The 14,456-nt window shown below is 46.5% G+C and overlaps 8 non-coding genes across 8 annotated transcripts; 4 read left to right on the top strand and 4 right to left on the bottom strand.

The window, feature by feature from the left end:
* Positions 1-2,845: 2,845 nt before the first annotated feature.
* Positions 2,846-2,917, bottom strand: trnae-cuc (transfer RNA glutamic acid (anticodon CUC)). The gene has a single exon. It is a non-coding gene; the product is annotated as a tRNA-Glu (tRNA).
* A 134-nt stretch (positions 2,918-3,051) lies between these two features.
* On the top strand, positions 3,052-3,123 carry trnaq-cug (transfer RNA glutamine (anticodon CUG)). Its single transcript has one exon. It is a non-coding gene; the product is annotated as a tRNA-Gln (tRNA).
* Positions 3,124-6,369: 3,246 nt separating this feature from the next.
* Positions 6,370-6,441, bottom strand: trnae-cuc (transfer RNA glutamic acid (anticodon CUC)). Its single transcript has one exon. It is a non-coding gene; the product is annotated as a tRNA-Glu (tRNA).
* Positions 6,442-6,576: 135 nt separating this feature from the next.
* trnaq-cug (transfer RNA glutamine (anticodon CUG)) lies at positions 6,577-6,648 on the top strand. Its single transcript has one exon. It is a non-coding gene; the product is annotated as a tRNA-Gln (tRNA).
* A 3,237-nt stretch (positions 6,649-9,885) lies between these two features.
* On the bottom strand, positions 9,886-9,957 carry trnae-cuc (transfer RNA glutamic acid (anticodon CUC)). The gene has a single exon. It is a non-coding gene; the product is annotated as a tRNA-Glu (tRNA).
* A 135-nt stretch (positions 9,958-10,092) lies between these two features.
* Positions 10,093-10,164, top strand: trnaq-cug (transfer RNA glutamine (anticodon CUG)). Its single transcript has one exon. It is a non-coding gene; the product is annotated as a tRNA-Gln (tRNA).
* Positions 10,165-13,409: 3,245 nt separating this feature from the next.
* trnae-cuc (transfer RNA glutamic acid (anticodon CUC)) lies at positions 13,410-13,481 on the bottom strand. Its single transcript has one exon. It is a non-coding gene; the product is annotated as a tRNA-Glu (tRNA).
* Positions 13,482-13,616: 135 nt separating this feature from the next.
* Positions 13,617-13,688, top strand: trnaq-cug (transfer RNA glutamine (anticodon CUG)). Its single transcript has one exon. It is a non-coding gene; the product is annotated as a tRNA-Gln (tRNA).
* Positions 13,689-14,456: the final 768 nt, after the last annotated feature.

Here is a 14,456-nt window from a genome sequence, read left to right as displayed (position 1 = left end):
CGATTGCGGTCTGTCTTCCCTGGGGGCGGGGGGGATTGTGTTTTGTGAGATCCGGGGGAGAGGTGAGGTGGCTTTCTTTGGTGTATGCCAGAGGTCCGGTGAGAGGTTGTCTTTTACAACTGTCCCTCAGTCAATACCAAAAACAGTCCCTGCCAATCTGGGAAAGCCATTCAGTCCACAAACAGAGTTTTGACAAACATCCTGCGGGCTTTTTCTCCACCGTTTGATCCTTTTATCGTTGACAGGAATTTCTACAGGGTACGTCCCGAACAGGTGCCTCAATGGCTGTTTGCTAGCTCGATAAATCTAACTTGCTCGGTCTGCATACTATCTTTAATCTAAAACATCATACAGTCTCTTCGGTCTGACTTCGGATCGGAAGATTGAGGGTTGGAGTGCCTTTGCGGTCGTTCCTGGGGTTACGACGTCGAAGCGGCATCTCGGTCGTTTTTGGGGAACTTCGGAAGGGCCAGCCGGCGTGCTAATGCTGCAGCCGTCGCCGGCGCGTTGTGTCTGATAACCTTACGGCAAACAGGCAATGCCTTGCGCCTGTGTCTGCGGCAAGAAAAGTGAGCGACTCTCCCCCGAAACCGGGGCACGAGCGCCTGAGGCCTTGGAGAATGCGGGCATCGATCCCGCTGCCTCTCGCATGCTGTAGCGTAAGGTACACTTATACATTTCAATTAAAGAAGTGAATTTATAGTATCACCTTATCACGAATCCTGGAATCTTGTAGAACTCAATTTCTGTAATAATTGGACGCAGACACCAATTCCAAAGATATAAATTGTCAAATGTATTCAAAACAAAAACTAAATGTAGCACTACACTAATTATACAAAAGGGAAAAACTAATTACAATTCAACTCTAGATCAACAAATCGAAGACAAATCACTTCCGTGACCAAATCAAAGACCATGGGATCACATATGATAACACAAATCGTTAAACAAAAAAGGTTATAAACACATTGACTACAATACCGGTTAGTAAGACGAAGGTGAGTCTCTCGTTAGTATTATTAGTCAGACATTAAATAACTACGCAGGTTAGTATTTATGTCAGGTAACTTCTCGTTATATATATATATCAGTCTCATTCACGTTTAGGTGCCGAGAAAGATCCTATCATTACTTGTTACCACAATTTCCCTTAACTGATTATTATTCAATGATTAAGGATAGGCAAGGCCACCAATAATCTAATGTCTATTAACTTGTGTCAATTTCAGACTAAACAGTTAAACAGGAATGAGAAGATATTTCTCGGCGTTGACAGATTTTATTTCTAAAATTATCAACAAAACAGTTTAATACAACACACATTTATATTTAAGAAAACTAAATGATATTACACATTCTAGAGTTATGAATCACAGATTAACATTTCTAATTGATTTCTCAAATGTCATGAATCATGAACTCCTAACTGTTAAACTTATCTGAACTTCGTCGCAGAGAGGCCTCTCTGGCTTCGGGCTCAGATAACAGCACACGGCACGAGGTCCGTGTGGTTTGGAACAAAGGCAGTCTGGTTCGGCTTTGTCAAAGAACTTCCACTCAGTCGATACACCTGGAAGTTGGGGTTTCGCGAAAGTAGAGTCGTTTCCAAACAGATTTTCCACTGGTTTGAAGGCTCCAAGGTTGTGCACAAAATCTTCTTGGCAAGCAGGGTCTCTCACCGTACTTATTTGAAGACAAAGTCTTTGGGGAAAGCAGGGCCGTGTTTGTTCCAAGGGTCAAGTTTCTTAAGACTCAAATAGCTATTTAAATGACTGACACTTTCGTATACAGTCGACTTAGTCAATTGTCCAGCTGTAAAACTCCACTGATCAGGTGGGCACAGGCGGGCAGCGCAGTCTGTAAAGTTCTTTATTTAATAAAGTCCTTTAAAAGAATTCTTCGTACGGCTCAATCTCCTTCTCCCAGTTTAACTCTTCTGTTGCCGGCAAAGACTTAGTTGGTTTCTGGTTCCGGTTCTGGCAACAGAGCTACAGGTTGAGCTGTGGCAGCGAGTTACTGGTTCAGGTGAGAGAGAGCGAGAAAGACTGTCCGCTGTTCCTTATAGTCTGTCAGATCAAGAGGTGATTGGTTCTTGAGTTTTTGAGATTGGATTTCGGTTTCAGCCCCCAGTGTCCTATTGGGGGGGGCTTGATTTATGACTGATGTCAATCCATGCCATCTTTTGGAAATGCCGGTTGGCCTGGGTTCGTAGCTCTATGTCGGGATTTCGGCTCTCGTCCACTTCAAAGAGTTTTTATCACCTACAGGCCCCTTTCTCCAGACATCTCATAGCAGAATTCCAAACTATTTGGCCTCTTCTTGGTGCCATGCTCCCCAAAACTGTCACTTTGATGCAAACCAGTTCCAAGCGGATGAGCTAAGGGAATCTGATAACTTTGGGGGGGAGAGGTTTTCTTTAGATCAGTGCTTCAGCTCAGAGCCCAAATGCTCTTATCCAAATACACCCAACATAACGCTACAATGCTAAGCGAGCACTCTACCACGTGAGCTGATCCTCAGGGCTCTCGGTGAGGCCGACCCCCACTTCTTCAGTCTTTAAGTGGCACGTCGCGAGTAAGTCCTTTCCTGCGCTTCAGGCAAGCTTGCAGCCAACTGCGGACGACTTTCCTTCCTCGGTGGCAGCCATCGTGCCGCAATAGAAAAGGATTGTCATGAGCAAAACTTTCAAAGTGACCGAAAAGATCACGGCCCGTCGTGTGATGTGATTTACATGAGCTCCAGAAACGTTCATGGACATATGTATATAAGTAAGGATTTAATCACAGATAGAGAGAGAGAAAATGCACCACACAGGTCCTATGGGAAGAGCAACAGATCCACCTTCCCTGGCCGGGAATCGAACCCGGGCCGCGGCGGTGAGAGCGCCGAATCCTGACCACTAGACCACCAGGGACAGCTCCGGAAGTGACCCGCCACACGCAGCACTCTGGGCGCAACTTGGCTCAATATGGACTTGGCCGTGCAACAGATGAGACGTGTGCGTAGAGCAGAAACCTTCGTCACGGGCAAGAGGAGGGCAGCGGGCTTGGTCCCATGGAGTAATGGTTAGCACTCTGGACTCTGAATCCAGCGATCCGAGTTCAAGTCTCGGTGGGACCTGGGGCCCTTGGCAGGGGCAGCGGCGGTGAAGCGGTGGTCTCCCTGCGTGAGGGCCTGTGTCTGCGAATAAGGCCTATTTATGTTCCCTCTTGGGAGGCTTGGAGACGAATTGGCGAGAACTCCGGGTCGGCCTGGTGCGTTCATCTTCCTGGTGGTGACCGCGTGGCTTAACGTAGAAGAAGGTGCCTGTGTTGACAGATTACAGATAGATTATTTCCCTTCTTGGAAATCATCGTTAAAGCGAAAAGGAACTTTGTAAACCAGCTAGCTTGGAAGCAACCACGTCAGGGCATTCTTTCAGTGAGACCTCGGTTTTTTACAAGCACGAGTGAAGCTTTAAAAGAAAATGACATAGAATGTTTGCGGCCGTTCATCCAATCAAAAGGTGCAAGCCCGAGTCCGATTGCGGTCTGTCTTCCCTGGGGGCGGGGGGGATTGTGTTTTGTGAGATCCGGGGGAGAGGTGAGGTGGCTTTCTTTGGTGTATGCCAGAGGTCCGGTGAGAGGTTGTCTTTTACAACTGTCCCTCAGTCAATACCAAAAACAGTCCCTGCCAATCTGGGAAAGCCATTCAGTCCACAAACAGAGTTTTGACAAACATCCTGCGGGCTTTTTCTCCACCGTTTGATCCTTTTATCGTTGACAGGAATTTCTACAGGGTACGTCCCGAACAGGTGCCTCAATGGCTGTTTGCTAGCTCGATAAATCTAACTTGCTCGGTCTGCATACTATCTTTAATCTAAAATATCATACAGTCTCTTCGGTCTGACTTCGGATCGGAAGATTGAGGGTTGGAGTGCCTTTGCGGTCGTTCCTGGGGTTACGACGTCGAAGCGGCATCTCGGTCGTTTTTGGGGAACTTCGGAAGGGCCAGCCGGCGTGCTAATGCTGCAGCCGTCGCCGGCGCGTTGTGTCTGATAACCTTACGGCAAACAGGCAATGCCTTGCGCCTGTGTCTGCGGCAAGAAAAGTGAGCGACTCTCCCCCGAAACCGGGGCACGAGCGCCTGAGGCCTTGGAGAATGCGGGCATCGATCCCGCTGCCTCTCGCATGCTGTAGCGTAAGGTACACTTATACATTTCAATTAAAGAAGTGAATTTATAGTATCACCTTATCACGAATCCTGGAATCTTGTAGAACTCAATTTCTGTAATAATTGGACGCAGACACCAATTCCAAAGATATAAATTGTCAAATGTATTCAAAACAAAAACTAAATGTAGCACTACACTAATTATACAAAAGGGAAAAACTAATTACAATTCAACTCTAGATCAACAAATCGAAGACAAATCACTTCCGTGACCAAATCAAAGACCATGGGATCACATATGATAACACAAATCGTTAAACAAAAAAGGTTATAAACACATTGACTACAATACCGGTTAGTAAGACGAAGGTGAGTCTCTCGTTAGTATTATTAGTCAGACATTAAATAACTACGCAGGTTAGTATTTATGTCAGGTAACTTCTCGTTATATATATATATCAGTCTCATTCACGTTTAGGTGCCGAGAAAGATCCTATCATTACTTGTTACCACAATTTCCCTTAACTGATTATTATTCAATGATTAAGGATAGGCAAGGCCACCAATAATCTAATGTCTATTAACTTGTGTCAATTTCAGACTAAACAGTTAAACAGGAATGAGAAGATATTTCTCGGCGTTGACAGATTTTATTTCTAAAATTATCAACAAAACAGTTTAATACAACACACATTTATATTTAAGAAAACTAAATGATATTACACATTCTAGAGTTATGAATCACAGATTAACATTTCTAATTGATTTCTCAAATGTCATGAATCATGAACTCCTAACTGTTAAACTTATCTGAACTTCGTCGCAGAGAGGCCTCTCTGGCTTCGGGCTCAGATAACAGCACACGGCACGAGGTCCGTGTGGTTTGGAACAAAGGCAGTCTGGTTCGGCTTTGTCAAAGAACTTCCACTCAGTCGATACACCTGGAAGTTGGGGTTTCGCGAAAGTAGAGTCGTTTCCAAACAGATTTTCCACTGGTTTGAAGGCTCCAAGGTTGTGCACAAAATCTTCTTGGCAAGCAGGGTCTCTCACCGTACTTATTTGAAGACAAAGTCTTTGGGGAAAGCAGGGCCGTGTTTGTTCCAAGGGTCAAGTTTCTTAAGACTCAAATAGCTATTTAAATGACTGACACTTTCGTATACAGTCGACTTAGTCAATTGTCCAGCTGTAAAACTCCACTGATCAGGTGGGCACAGGCGGGCAGCGCAGTCTGTAAAGTTCTTTATTTAATAAAGTCCTTTAAAAGAATTCTTCGTACGGCTCAATCTCCTTCTCCCAGTTTAACTCTTCTGTTGCCGGCAAAGACTTAGTTGGTTTCTGGTTCCGGTTCTGGCAACAGAGCTACAGGTTGAGCTGTGGCAGCGAGTTACTGGTTCAGGTGAGAGATAGCGAGAAAGACTGTCCGCTGTTCCTTATAGTCTGTCAGATCAAGAGGTGATTGGTTCTTGAGTTTTTGAGATTGGATTTCGGTTTCAGCCCCCAGTGTCCTATTGGAGGGGGGCTTGATTTATGACTGATGTCAATCCATGCCATCTTTTGGAAATGCCGGTTGGCCTGGGTTCGTAGCTCTATGTCGGGATTTCGGCTCTCGTCCACTTCAAAGAGTTTTTATCACCTACAGGCCCCTTTCTCCAGACATCTCATAGCAGAATTCCAAACTATTTGGCCTCTTCTTGGTGCCATCCTCCCCAAAACTGTCACTTTGATGCAAACCAGTTCCAAGCTGATGAGCTAAGGGAATCTGATAACTTTGGGTGGGAGAGGTTTTCTTTAGATCAGTGCTTCAGCTCAGAGCCCAAATGCTCTTATCCAAATACACCCAACATAACGCTACAATGCTAAGCGAGCACTCTACCACGTGAGCTAATCCTCAGGGCTCTCGGTGAGGCCGACCCCCACTTCTTCAGTCTTTAAGTGGCACGTCGCGAGTAAGTCCTTTCCTGCGCTTCAGGCAAGCTTGCAGCCAACTGCGGACGACTTTCCTTCCTCGGTGGCAGCCATCGTGCCGCAATAGAAAAGGATTGTCATGAGCAAAACTTTCAAAGTGACTGAAAAGATCACGGCCCGTCGTGTGATGTGATTTACATGAGCTCCAGAAACGTTCATGGACATATGTATATGAGTAAGGATTTAATCACAGATAGAGAGAGAGAAAATGCACCACACAGGTCCTAGGGGAAGAGCAACAGATCCACTTTCCCTGACCGGGAATCGAACCCGGGCCGCGGCGGTGAGAGCGCCGAATCCTGACCACTAGACCACCAGGGACGGCTCCGGAAGTGACGCGCCACACGCAGCACTCTGGGCGCAACTTGGCTCACTCTGGACTTGGCCGTGCGACAGAGCGAGACGTGTGCGTAGAGCAGAAACCTTCGTCACGGGCAAGAGGTGGGCAGCGGGCTTGGTTCCATGGTGTAATGGTTAGCACTCTGGACTCTGAATCCAGCGATCCGAGTTCAAGTCTCGGTGGGACCTGGGGCTCTTGGCAGGGGCAGCGGCGGTGAAGCGGTGGACTCCCTGCGTGAGGGCCTGTGTCTGCGAATAAGGCCTGTTTATGTTCCCTCTTGGGAGGCTTGGAGACGAATTGGCGAAAACTCCGGGTCGGCCTGGTGCGTTCACCTTCCTGGTGGTGACCGCGTGGCTTAACGGAGAAGAAGGTGCCTGTGTTGACAGATTACAGATAGATTATTTCCCTTCTTGGAAATCATTGTTAAAGGAACTTTGTAAACCAGCTAGCTTGGAAGCAACCACGTCAGGGCATTCTTTCAGTGAGACCTCGGTTTTTTACAAGCACGAGTGAAGCTTTAAAAGAAAATGACATAGAATGTTTGCGGCCGTTCATCCAATCAAAAGGTGCAAGCCCGAGTCCGATTGCGGTCTGTCTTCCCTGGGGGCGGGGGGGATTGTGTTTTGTGAGATCCGGGGGAGAGGTGAGGTGGCTTTCTTTGGTGTATGCCAGAGGTCCGGTGAGAGGTTGTCTTTTACAACTGTCCCTCAGTCAATACCAAAAACAGTCCCTGCCAATCTGGGAAAGCCATTCAGTCCACAAACAGAGTTTTGACAAACATCCTGCGGGCTTTTTCTCCACCGTTTGATCCTTTTATCGTTGACAGGAATTTCTACAGGGTACGTCCCGAACAGGTGCCTCAATGGATGTTTGCTAGCTCGATAAATCTAACTTGCTCGGTCTGCATACTATCTTTAATCTAAAACATCATACAGTCTCTTCGGTCTGACTTCGGATCGGAAGATTGAGGGTTGGAGTGCCTTTGCGGTCGTTCCTGGGGTTACGACGTCGAAGCGGCATCTCGGTCGTTTTTGGGGAACTTCGGAAGGGCCAGCCGGCGTGCTAATGCTGCAGCCGTCGCCGGCGCGTTGTGTCTGATAACCTTACGGCAAACAGGCAATGCCTTGCGCCTGTGTCTGCGGCAAGAAAAGTGAGCGACTCTCCCCCGAAACCGGGGCACGAGCGCCTGAGGCCTTGGAGAATGCGGGCATCGATCCCGCCGCCTCTCGCATGCTGTAGCGTAAGGTACATTTATACATTTCAATTAAAGAAGTGAATTTATAGTATCACCTTATCACGAATCCTGGAATCTTGTAGAACTCAATTTCTGTAATAATTGGACGCAGACACCAATTCCAAAGATATAAATTGTCAAATGTATTCAAAACAAAGACTAAATGTAGCACTACACTAATTATACAAAAGGGAAAAACTAATTACAATTCAACTCTAGATCAACAAATCGAAGACAAATCACTTCCGTGACCAAATCAAAGACCATGGGATCACATATGATAACACAAATCGTTAAACAAAAAAGGTTATAAACACATTGACTACAATACCGGTTAGTAAGACGAAGGTGAGTCTCTCGTTAGTATTATTAGTCAGACATTAAATAACTACGCAGGTTAGTATTTATGTCAGGTAACTTCTCGTTATATATATATCAGTCTCATTCACGTTTTGGTGCCGAGAAAGATCCTATCATTACTTGTTACCACAATTTCCCTTAACTGATTATTATTCAATGATTAAGGATAGGCAGGGCCACCAATAATCTTATGTCTATTAACTTGTGTCAATTTCAGACTAAACAGTTAAACAGGAATGAGAAGATATTTCTCGGCGTTGACAGATTTTATTTCTAAAATGATCAACAAAACAGTTTAATGCAACACACATTTATATTTAAGAAAACTAAATGATATTACACATTCTAGAGTTATGAATCACAGATTAACATTTCTAATTGATTTCTCAAATGTCATGAATCATGAACTCCAAACTGTTAAACTTATCTGAACTTCGTCGCAGAGAGGCCTCTCTGGCTTCGGGCTCAGATAACAGCACACGGCACGAGGTCCGTGTGGTTTGGAACAAAGGCAGTCCGGTTCGGCTTTGTCCAAGAACTTCCACTCAGTCGATACACCTGGAAGTTGGGGTTTCGCGAAAGTAGAGTCGTTTCCAAACAGATTTTCCACTGGTTTGAAGGCTCCAAGGTTGTGCACAAAATCTTCTTGGCAAGCAGGGTCTCTCACCGTACTTATTTGAAGACAAAGTCTTTGAGGAAAGCAGGGCCGTGTTTGTTCCAAGGGTCAAGTTTCTTAAGACTCAAATAGCTATTTAAATGACTGACACTTTCGTATACAGTCGACTTAGTCAATTGTCCAGCTGTTAAACTCCACTGATCAGGTGGGCACAGGCGGGCAGCGCAGTCTGTAAAGTTCTTTATTTAATAAAGTCCTTTAAAAGAATTCTTCGTACGGCTCAATCTCCTTCTCCCAGTTTAACTCTTCTGTTGCCGGCAAAGACTTAGTTGGTTTCTGGTTCCGGTTCTGGCAACAGAGCTACAGGTTGAGCTGTGGCAGCGAGTTACTGGTTCAGGTGAGAGAGAGCGAGAAACACTGTCCGCTGTTCCTTATAGTCTGTCAGATCAAGAGGTGATTGGTTCTTGAGTTTTTGAGATTGGATTTCGGTTTCAGCCCCCAGTGTCCTATTGGAGGGGGGCTTGATTTATGACTGATGTCAATCCATGCCATCTTTTGGAAATGCCGGTTGGCCTGGGTTCGTAGCTCTATGTCGGGATTTCGGCTCTCGTCCACTTCAAAGAGTTTTTATCACCTACAGGCCCCTTTCTCCAGACATCTCATAGCAGAATTCCAAACTATTTGGCCTCTTCTTGGTGCCATCCTCCCCAAAACTGTCACTTTGATGCAAACCAGTTCCAAGCTGATGAGCTAAGGGAATCTGATAACTTTGGGGGGGAGAGGTTTTCTTTAGATCAGTGCTTCAGCTCAGAGCCCAAATGCTCTTATCCAAATACACCCAACATAACGCTACAATGCTAAGCGAGCGCTCTACCACGTGAGCTAATCCTCAGGGCTCTCGGTGAGGCCGACCCCCACTTCTTCAGTCTTTAAGTGGCACGTCGCGAGTAAGTCCTTTCCTGCGCTTCAGGCAAGCTTGCAGCCAACTGCGGACGACTTTCCTTCCTCGGTGGCAGCCATCGTGCCGCAATAGAAAAGGATTGTCATGAGCAAAACTTTCAAAGTGACCGAAAAGATCACGGCCCGTCGTGTGATGTGATTTACATGAGCACCAGAAACGTTCATGGACATATGTATATAGGTAAGGATTTAATCACAGATAGAGAGAGAGAAAATGCACCATACAGGTCCTAGGGGAAGAGCAACAGATCCACCTTCCCTGACCGGGAATCGAACCCGGGCCGCGGCGGTGAGAGCGTCGAATCCTGACCACTAGACCACCAGGGACAGCTCCGGAAGTGACCCGCCACACGCAGCACTCTGGGCGCAACTTGGCTCACTCTGGACTTGGCCGTGCGACAGAGCGAGACGTGTGCGTAGAACACAAACCTTCATCACGGGCAAGAGGTGGGCAGTGGGCTTGGTTCCATGGTGTAATGGTTAGCACTCTGGACTCTGAATCCAGCGATCCGAGTTCAAGTCTCGGTGGGACCTGGGGCCCTTGGCAGGGGCAGCAGCGGTGACCCGGTGGTCTCCCTGCCTGAGGGCCTGTGTCTGCGAATAAGGCCTGTTTATGTTCCCTCTTGGGAGGCTTGGAGACGAATTGGTGAAAACTCCGGGTCGGCCTGGTGTGTTCATCTTCCTGGTGGTGACCGCGTGGCTTAACGGAGAAGAAGGTGCCTGTGTTGACAGATTACAGATAGATTATTTCCCTTCTTGGAAATCATCGTTAAAGCGAAAAGGAACTTTGTAAACCAGCTAGCTTGGAAGCAACCACGTCAGGGCATTCTTTCAGTGAGACCTCGGTTTTTTACAAGCACGAGTGAAGCTTTAAAAGAAAATGACATAGAATGTTTGCGGCCGTTCATCCAATCAAAAGGTGCAAGCCCGAGTCCGATTGCGGTCTGTCTTCCCTGGGGGCGGGGGGGATTGTGTTTTGTGAGATCCGGGGGAGAGGTGGGGTGGCTTTCTTTGGTGTATGCCAGAGGTCCGGTGAGAGGTTGTCTTTTACAACTGTCCCTCAGTCAATACCAAAAACAGTCCCTGCCAATCTGGGAAAGCCATTCAGTCCACAAACAGAGTTTTGACAAACATCCTGCGGGCTTTTTCTCCACCGTTTGATCCTTTTATCGTTGACAGGAATGTCTACAGGGTACGTCCCGAACAGGTGCCTCAATGGCTGTTTGCTAGCTCGATAAATCTAACTTGCTCGGTCTGCATACTATCTTTAATCTAAAACATCATACAGTCTCTTCGGTCTGACTTCGGATCGGAAGATTGAGGGTTGGAGTGCCTTTGCGGTCGTTCCTGGGGTTACGACGTCGAAGCGGCATCTCGGTCGTTTTTGGGGAACTTCGGAAGGGCCAGCCGGCGTGCTAATGCTGCAGCCGTCGCCGGCGCGTTGTGTCTGATAACCTTACGGCAAACAGGCAATGCCTTGCGCCTGTGTCTGCGGCAAGAAAAGTGAGCGACTCTCCCCCGAAACCGGGGCACGAGCGCCTGAGGCCTTGGAGAATGCGGGCATCGATCCCGCTGCCTCTCGCATGCTGTAGCGTAAGGTACACTTATACATTTCAATTAAAGAAGTGAATTTATAGTATCACCTTATCACGAATCCTGGAATCTTGTAGAACTCAATTTCTGTAATAATTGGACGCAGACACCAATTCCAAAGATATAAATTGTCAAATGTATTCAAAACAAAGACTAAATGTAGCACTACACTAATTATACAAAAGGGAAAAACTAATTACAATTCAACTCTAGATCAACAAATCGAAGACAAATCACTTCCGTGACCAAATCAAAGACCATGGGATCACATATGATAACACAAATCGTTAAATAAAAAAGGTTATAAACACATTGACTACAATACCGGTTAGTAAGACGAAGGTGAGTCTCTCGTTAGTATTATTAGTCAGACATTAAATAACTACGCAGGTTAGTATTTATGTCAGGTAACTTATCGTTATATATATATCAGTCTCATTCACGTTTAGGTGCCGAGAAAGATCCTATCATTACTTGTTACCACAATTTCCCTTAACTGATTATTATTCAATGATTAAGGATAGGCAGGGCCACCAATAATCTAATGTCTATTAACTTGTGTCAATTTCAGACTAAACAGTTAAACAGGAATGAGAAGATATTTCTCGGCGTTGACAGATTTTATTTCTAAAATGATCAACAAAACAGTTTAATGCAACACACATTTATATTTAAGAAAACTAAATGATATTACACATTCTAGAGTTATGAATCACAGATTAACATTTCTAATTGATTTCTCAAATGTCATGAATCATGAACTCCAAACTGTTAAACTTATCTGAACTTCGTCGCAGAGAGGCCTCTCTGGCTTCGGGCTCAGATAACAGCACACGGCACGAGGTCCGTGTGGTTTGGAACAAAGGCAGTCCGGTTCGGCTTTGTCCAAGAACTTCCACTCAGTCGATACACCTGGAAGTTGGGGTTTCGCGAAAGTAGAGTCGTTTCCAAACAGATTTTCCACTGGTTTGAAGGCTCCAAGGTTGTGCACAAAATCTTCTTGGCAAGCAGGGTCTCTCACCGTACTTATTTGAAGACAAAGTCTTTGAGGAAAGCAGGGCCATGTTTGTTCCAAGGGTCAAGTTTCTTAAGACTCAAATAGCTATTTAAATGACTGACACTTTCGTATACAGTCGACTTAGTCAATTGTCCAGCTGTAAAACTCCACTGATCAGGTGGGCACAGGCGGGCAGCGCAGTCTGTAAAGTTCTTTATTTAATAAAGTCCTTTAAAAGAATTCTTCGTACGGCTCAATCTCCTTCTCCCAGTTTAACTCTTCTGTTGCCGGCAAAGACTTAGTTGGTTTCTGGTTCCGGTTCTGGCAACAGAGCTACAGGTTGAGCTGTGGCAGCGAGTTACTGGTTCAGGTGAGAGAGAGCGAGAAAGACTGCCCGCTGTTCCTTATAGTCTGTCAGATCAAGAGGTGATTGGTTCTTGAGTTTTTGAGATTGGATTTCGGTTTCAGCCCCCAGTGTCCTATTGGAGGGGGGCTTGATTTATGACTGATGTCAATCCATGCCATCTTTTGGAAATGCCGGTTGGCCTGGGTTCGTAGCTCTATGTCGGGATTTCAGCTCTCGTCCACTTCAATGAGTTTTTATCACCTACAGGCCCCTTTCTCCAGACATCTCATAGCAGAATTCCAAACTATTTGGCCTCTTCTTGGTGCCATCCTCCCCAAAACTGTCACTTTGATGCAAACCAGTTCCAAGCTGATGAGCTAAGGGAATCTGATAACTTTCGGGGGGAGAGGTTTTCTTTAGATCAGTGCTTCAGCTCAGAGCCCAGATACTCTTATCCAAATACACCCAACATAACGCTACAATGCTAAGCGAGCGCTCTACCACGTGAGCTAATCCTCAGGGCTCTCGGTGAGGCCGACCCCCACTTCTTCAGTCTTTAAATGGCACGTCGCGAGTAAGTCCTTTCCTGCGCTTCAGGCAAGCTTGCAGCCAACTGCGGACGATTTTCCTTCATCGGTGGCAGCCATCGTGCCGCAATAGAAAAGGATTGTCATGAGCAAAACTTTCAAAGTGACCGAAAAGATGACTGCCCGTCGTGTGATGTGATTTACATGAGTTACCAGAAACGTTCATGGACATATGTATATAGGTAAGGATTTAATCACAGATAGAGAGAGAGAAAATGCACCATACAGGTCCTAGGGGAAGAGCAACAGATCCACCTTCCCTGACCGGGAATCGAACCCGGGCCGCGGCGGTGAGATCGTCGAATCCTGACCACTAGACCACCAGGGACAGCTCCGGAAGTGACCCGCCACACGCAGCACTCTGGGCGCAACTTGGCTCACTCTGGACTTGGCCGTGCGACAGAGCGAGACGTGTGCGTAGAACACAAACCTTCATCACGGGCAAGAGGTGGGCAGTGGGCTTGGCTCCATGGTGTAATGGTTAGCACTCTGGACTCTGAATCCAGCGATCCGAGTTCAAGTCTCGGTGGGACCTGGGGCCCTTGGCAGGGGCAGCAGCGGTGACCCGGTGGTCTCCCTGCCTGAGGGCCTTTGTCTGCGAATAAGGCCTGTTTATGTTCCCTCTTGGGAGGCTTGGAGACGAATTGGTGAAAACTCCGGGTCGGCCTGGTGCGTTCATCTTCCTGGTGGTGACCGCGTGGCTTAACGGAGAAGAAGGTGCCTGTGTTGACAGATTACAGATAGATTATTTCCCTTCTTGGAAATCATCGTTAAAGCGAAAAGGAACTTTGTAAACCAGCTAGCTTGGAAGCAACCACGTCAGGGCATTCTTTCAGTGAGACCTCGGTTTTTTACAAGCACGAGTGAAGCTTTAAAAGAAAATGACATAGAATGTTTGCGGCCGTTCATCCAATCAAAAGGTGCAAGCCCGAGTCCGATTGCGGTCTGTCTTCCCTGGGGGCGGGGGGGATTGTGTTTTGTGAGATCCGGGGGAGAGGTGGGGTGGCTTTCTTTGGTGTATGCCAGAGGTCCGGTGAGAGGTTGTCTTTTACAACTGTCCCTCAGTCAATACCAAAAACAGTCCCTGCCAATCTGGGAAAGCCATTCAGTCCACAAACAGAGTTTTGACAAACATCCTGCGGGCTTTTTCTCCACCGTTTGATCCTTTTATCGTTGACAGGAATGTCTACAGGGTACGTCCCGAACAGGTGCCTCAATGGCTGTTTGCTAGCTCGATAAATCTAACTTGCTCGGTCTGCATACTATCTTTAATCTAAAACATCATACAGTCTCTTCGGTCTGA

Source organism: Amia ocellicauda, chromosome 6, assembly GCF_036373705.1.
Source record: "Amia ocellicauda isolate fAmiCal2 chromosome 6, fAmiCal2.hap1, whole genome shotgun sequence".
Classification (NCBI taxonomy): Eukaryota; Metazoa; Chordata; class Actinopteri; order Amiiformes; family Amiidae; genus Amia; species Amia ocellicauda.
The sequence above is the reverse complement of the archived record's forward strand: the minus strand, read 5'-3'. Positions and strand labels throughout refer to the sequence as shown.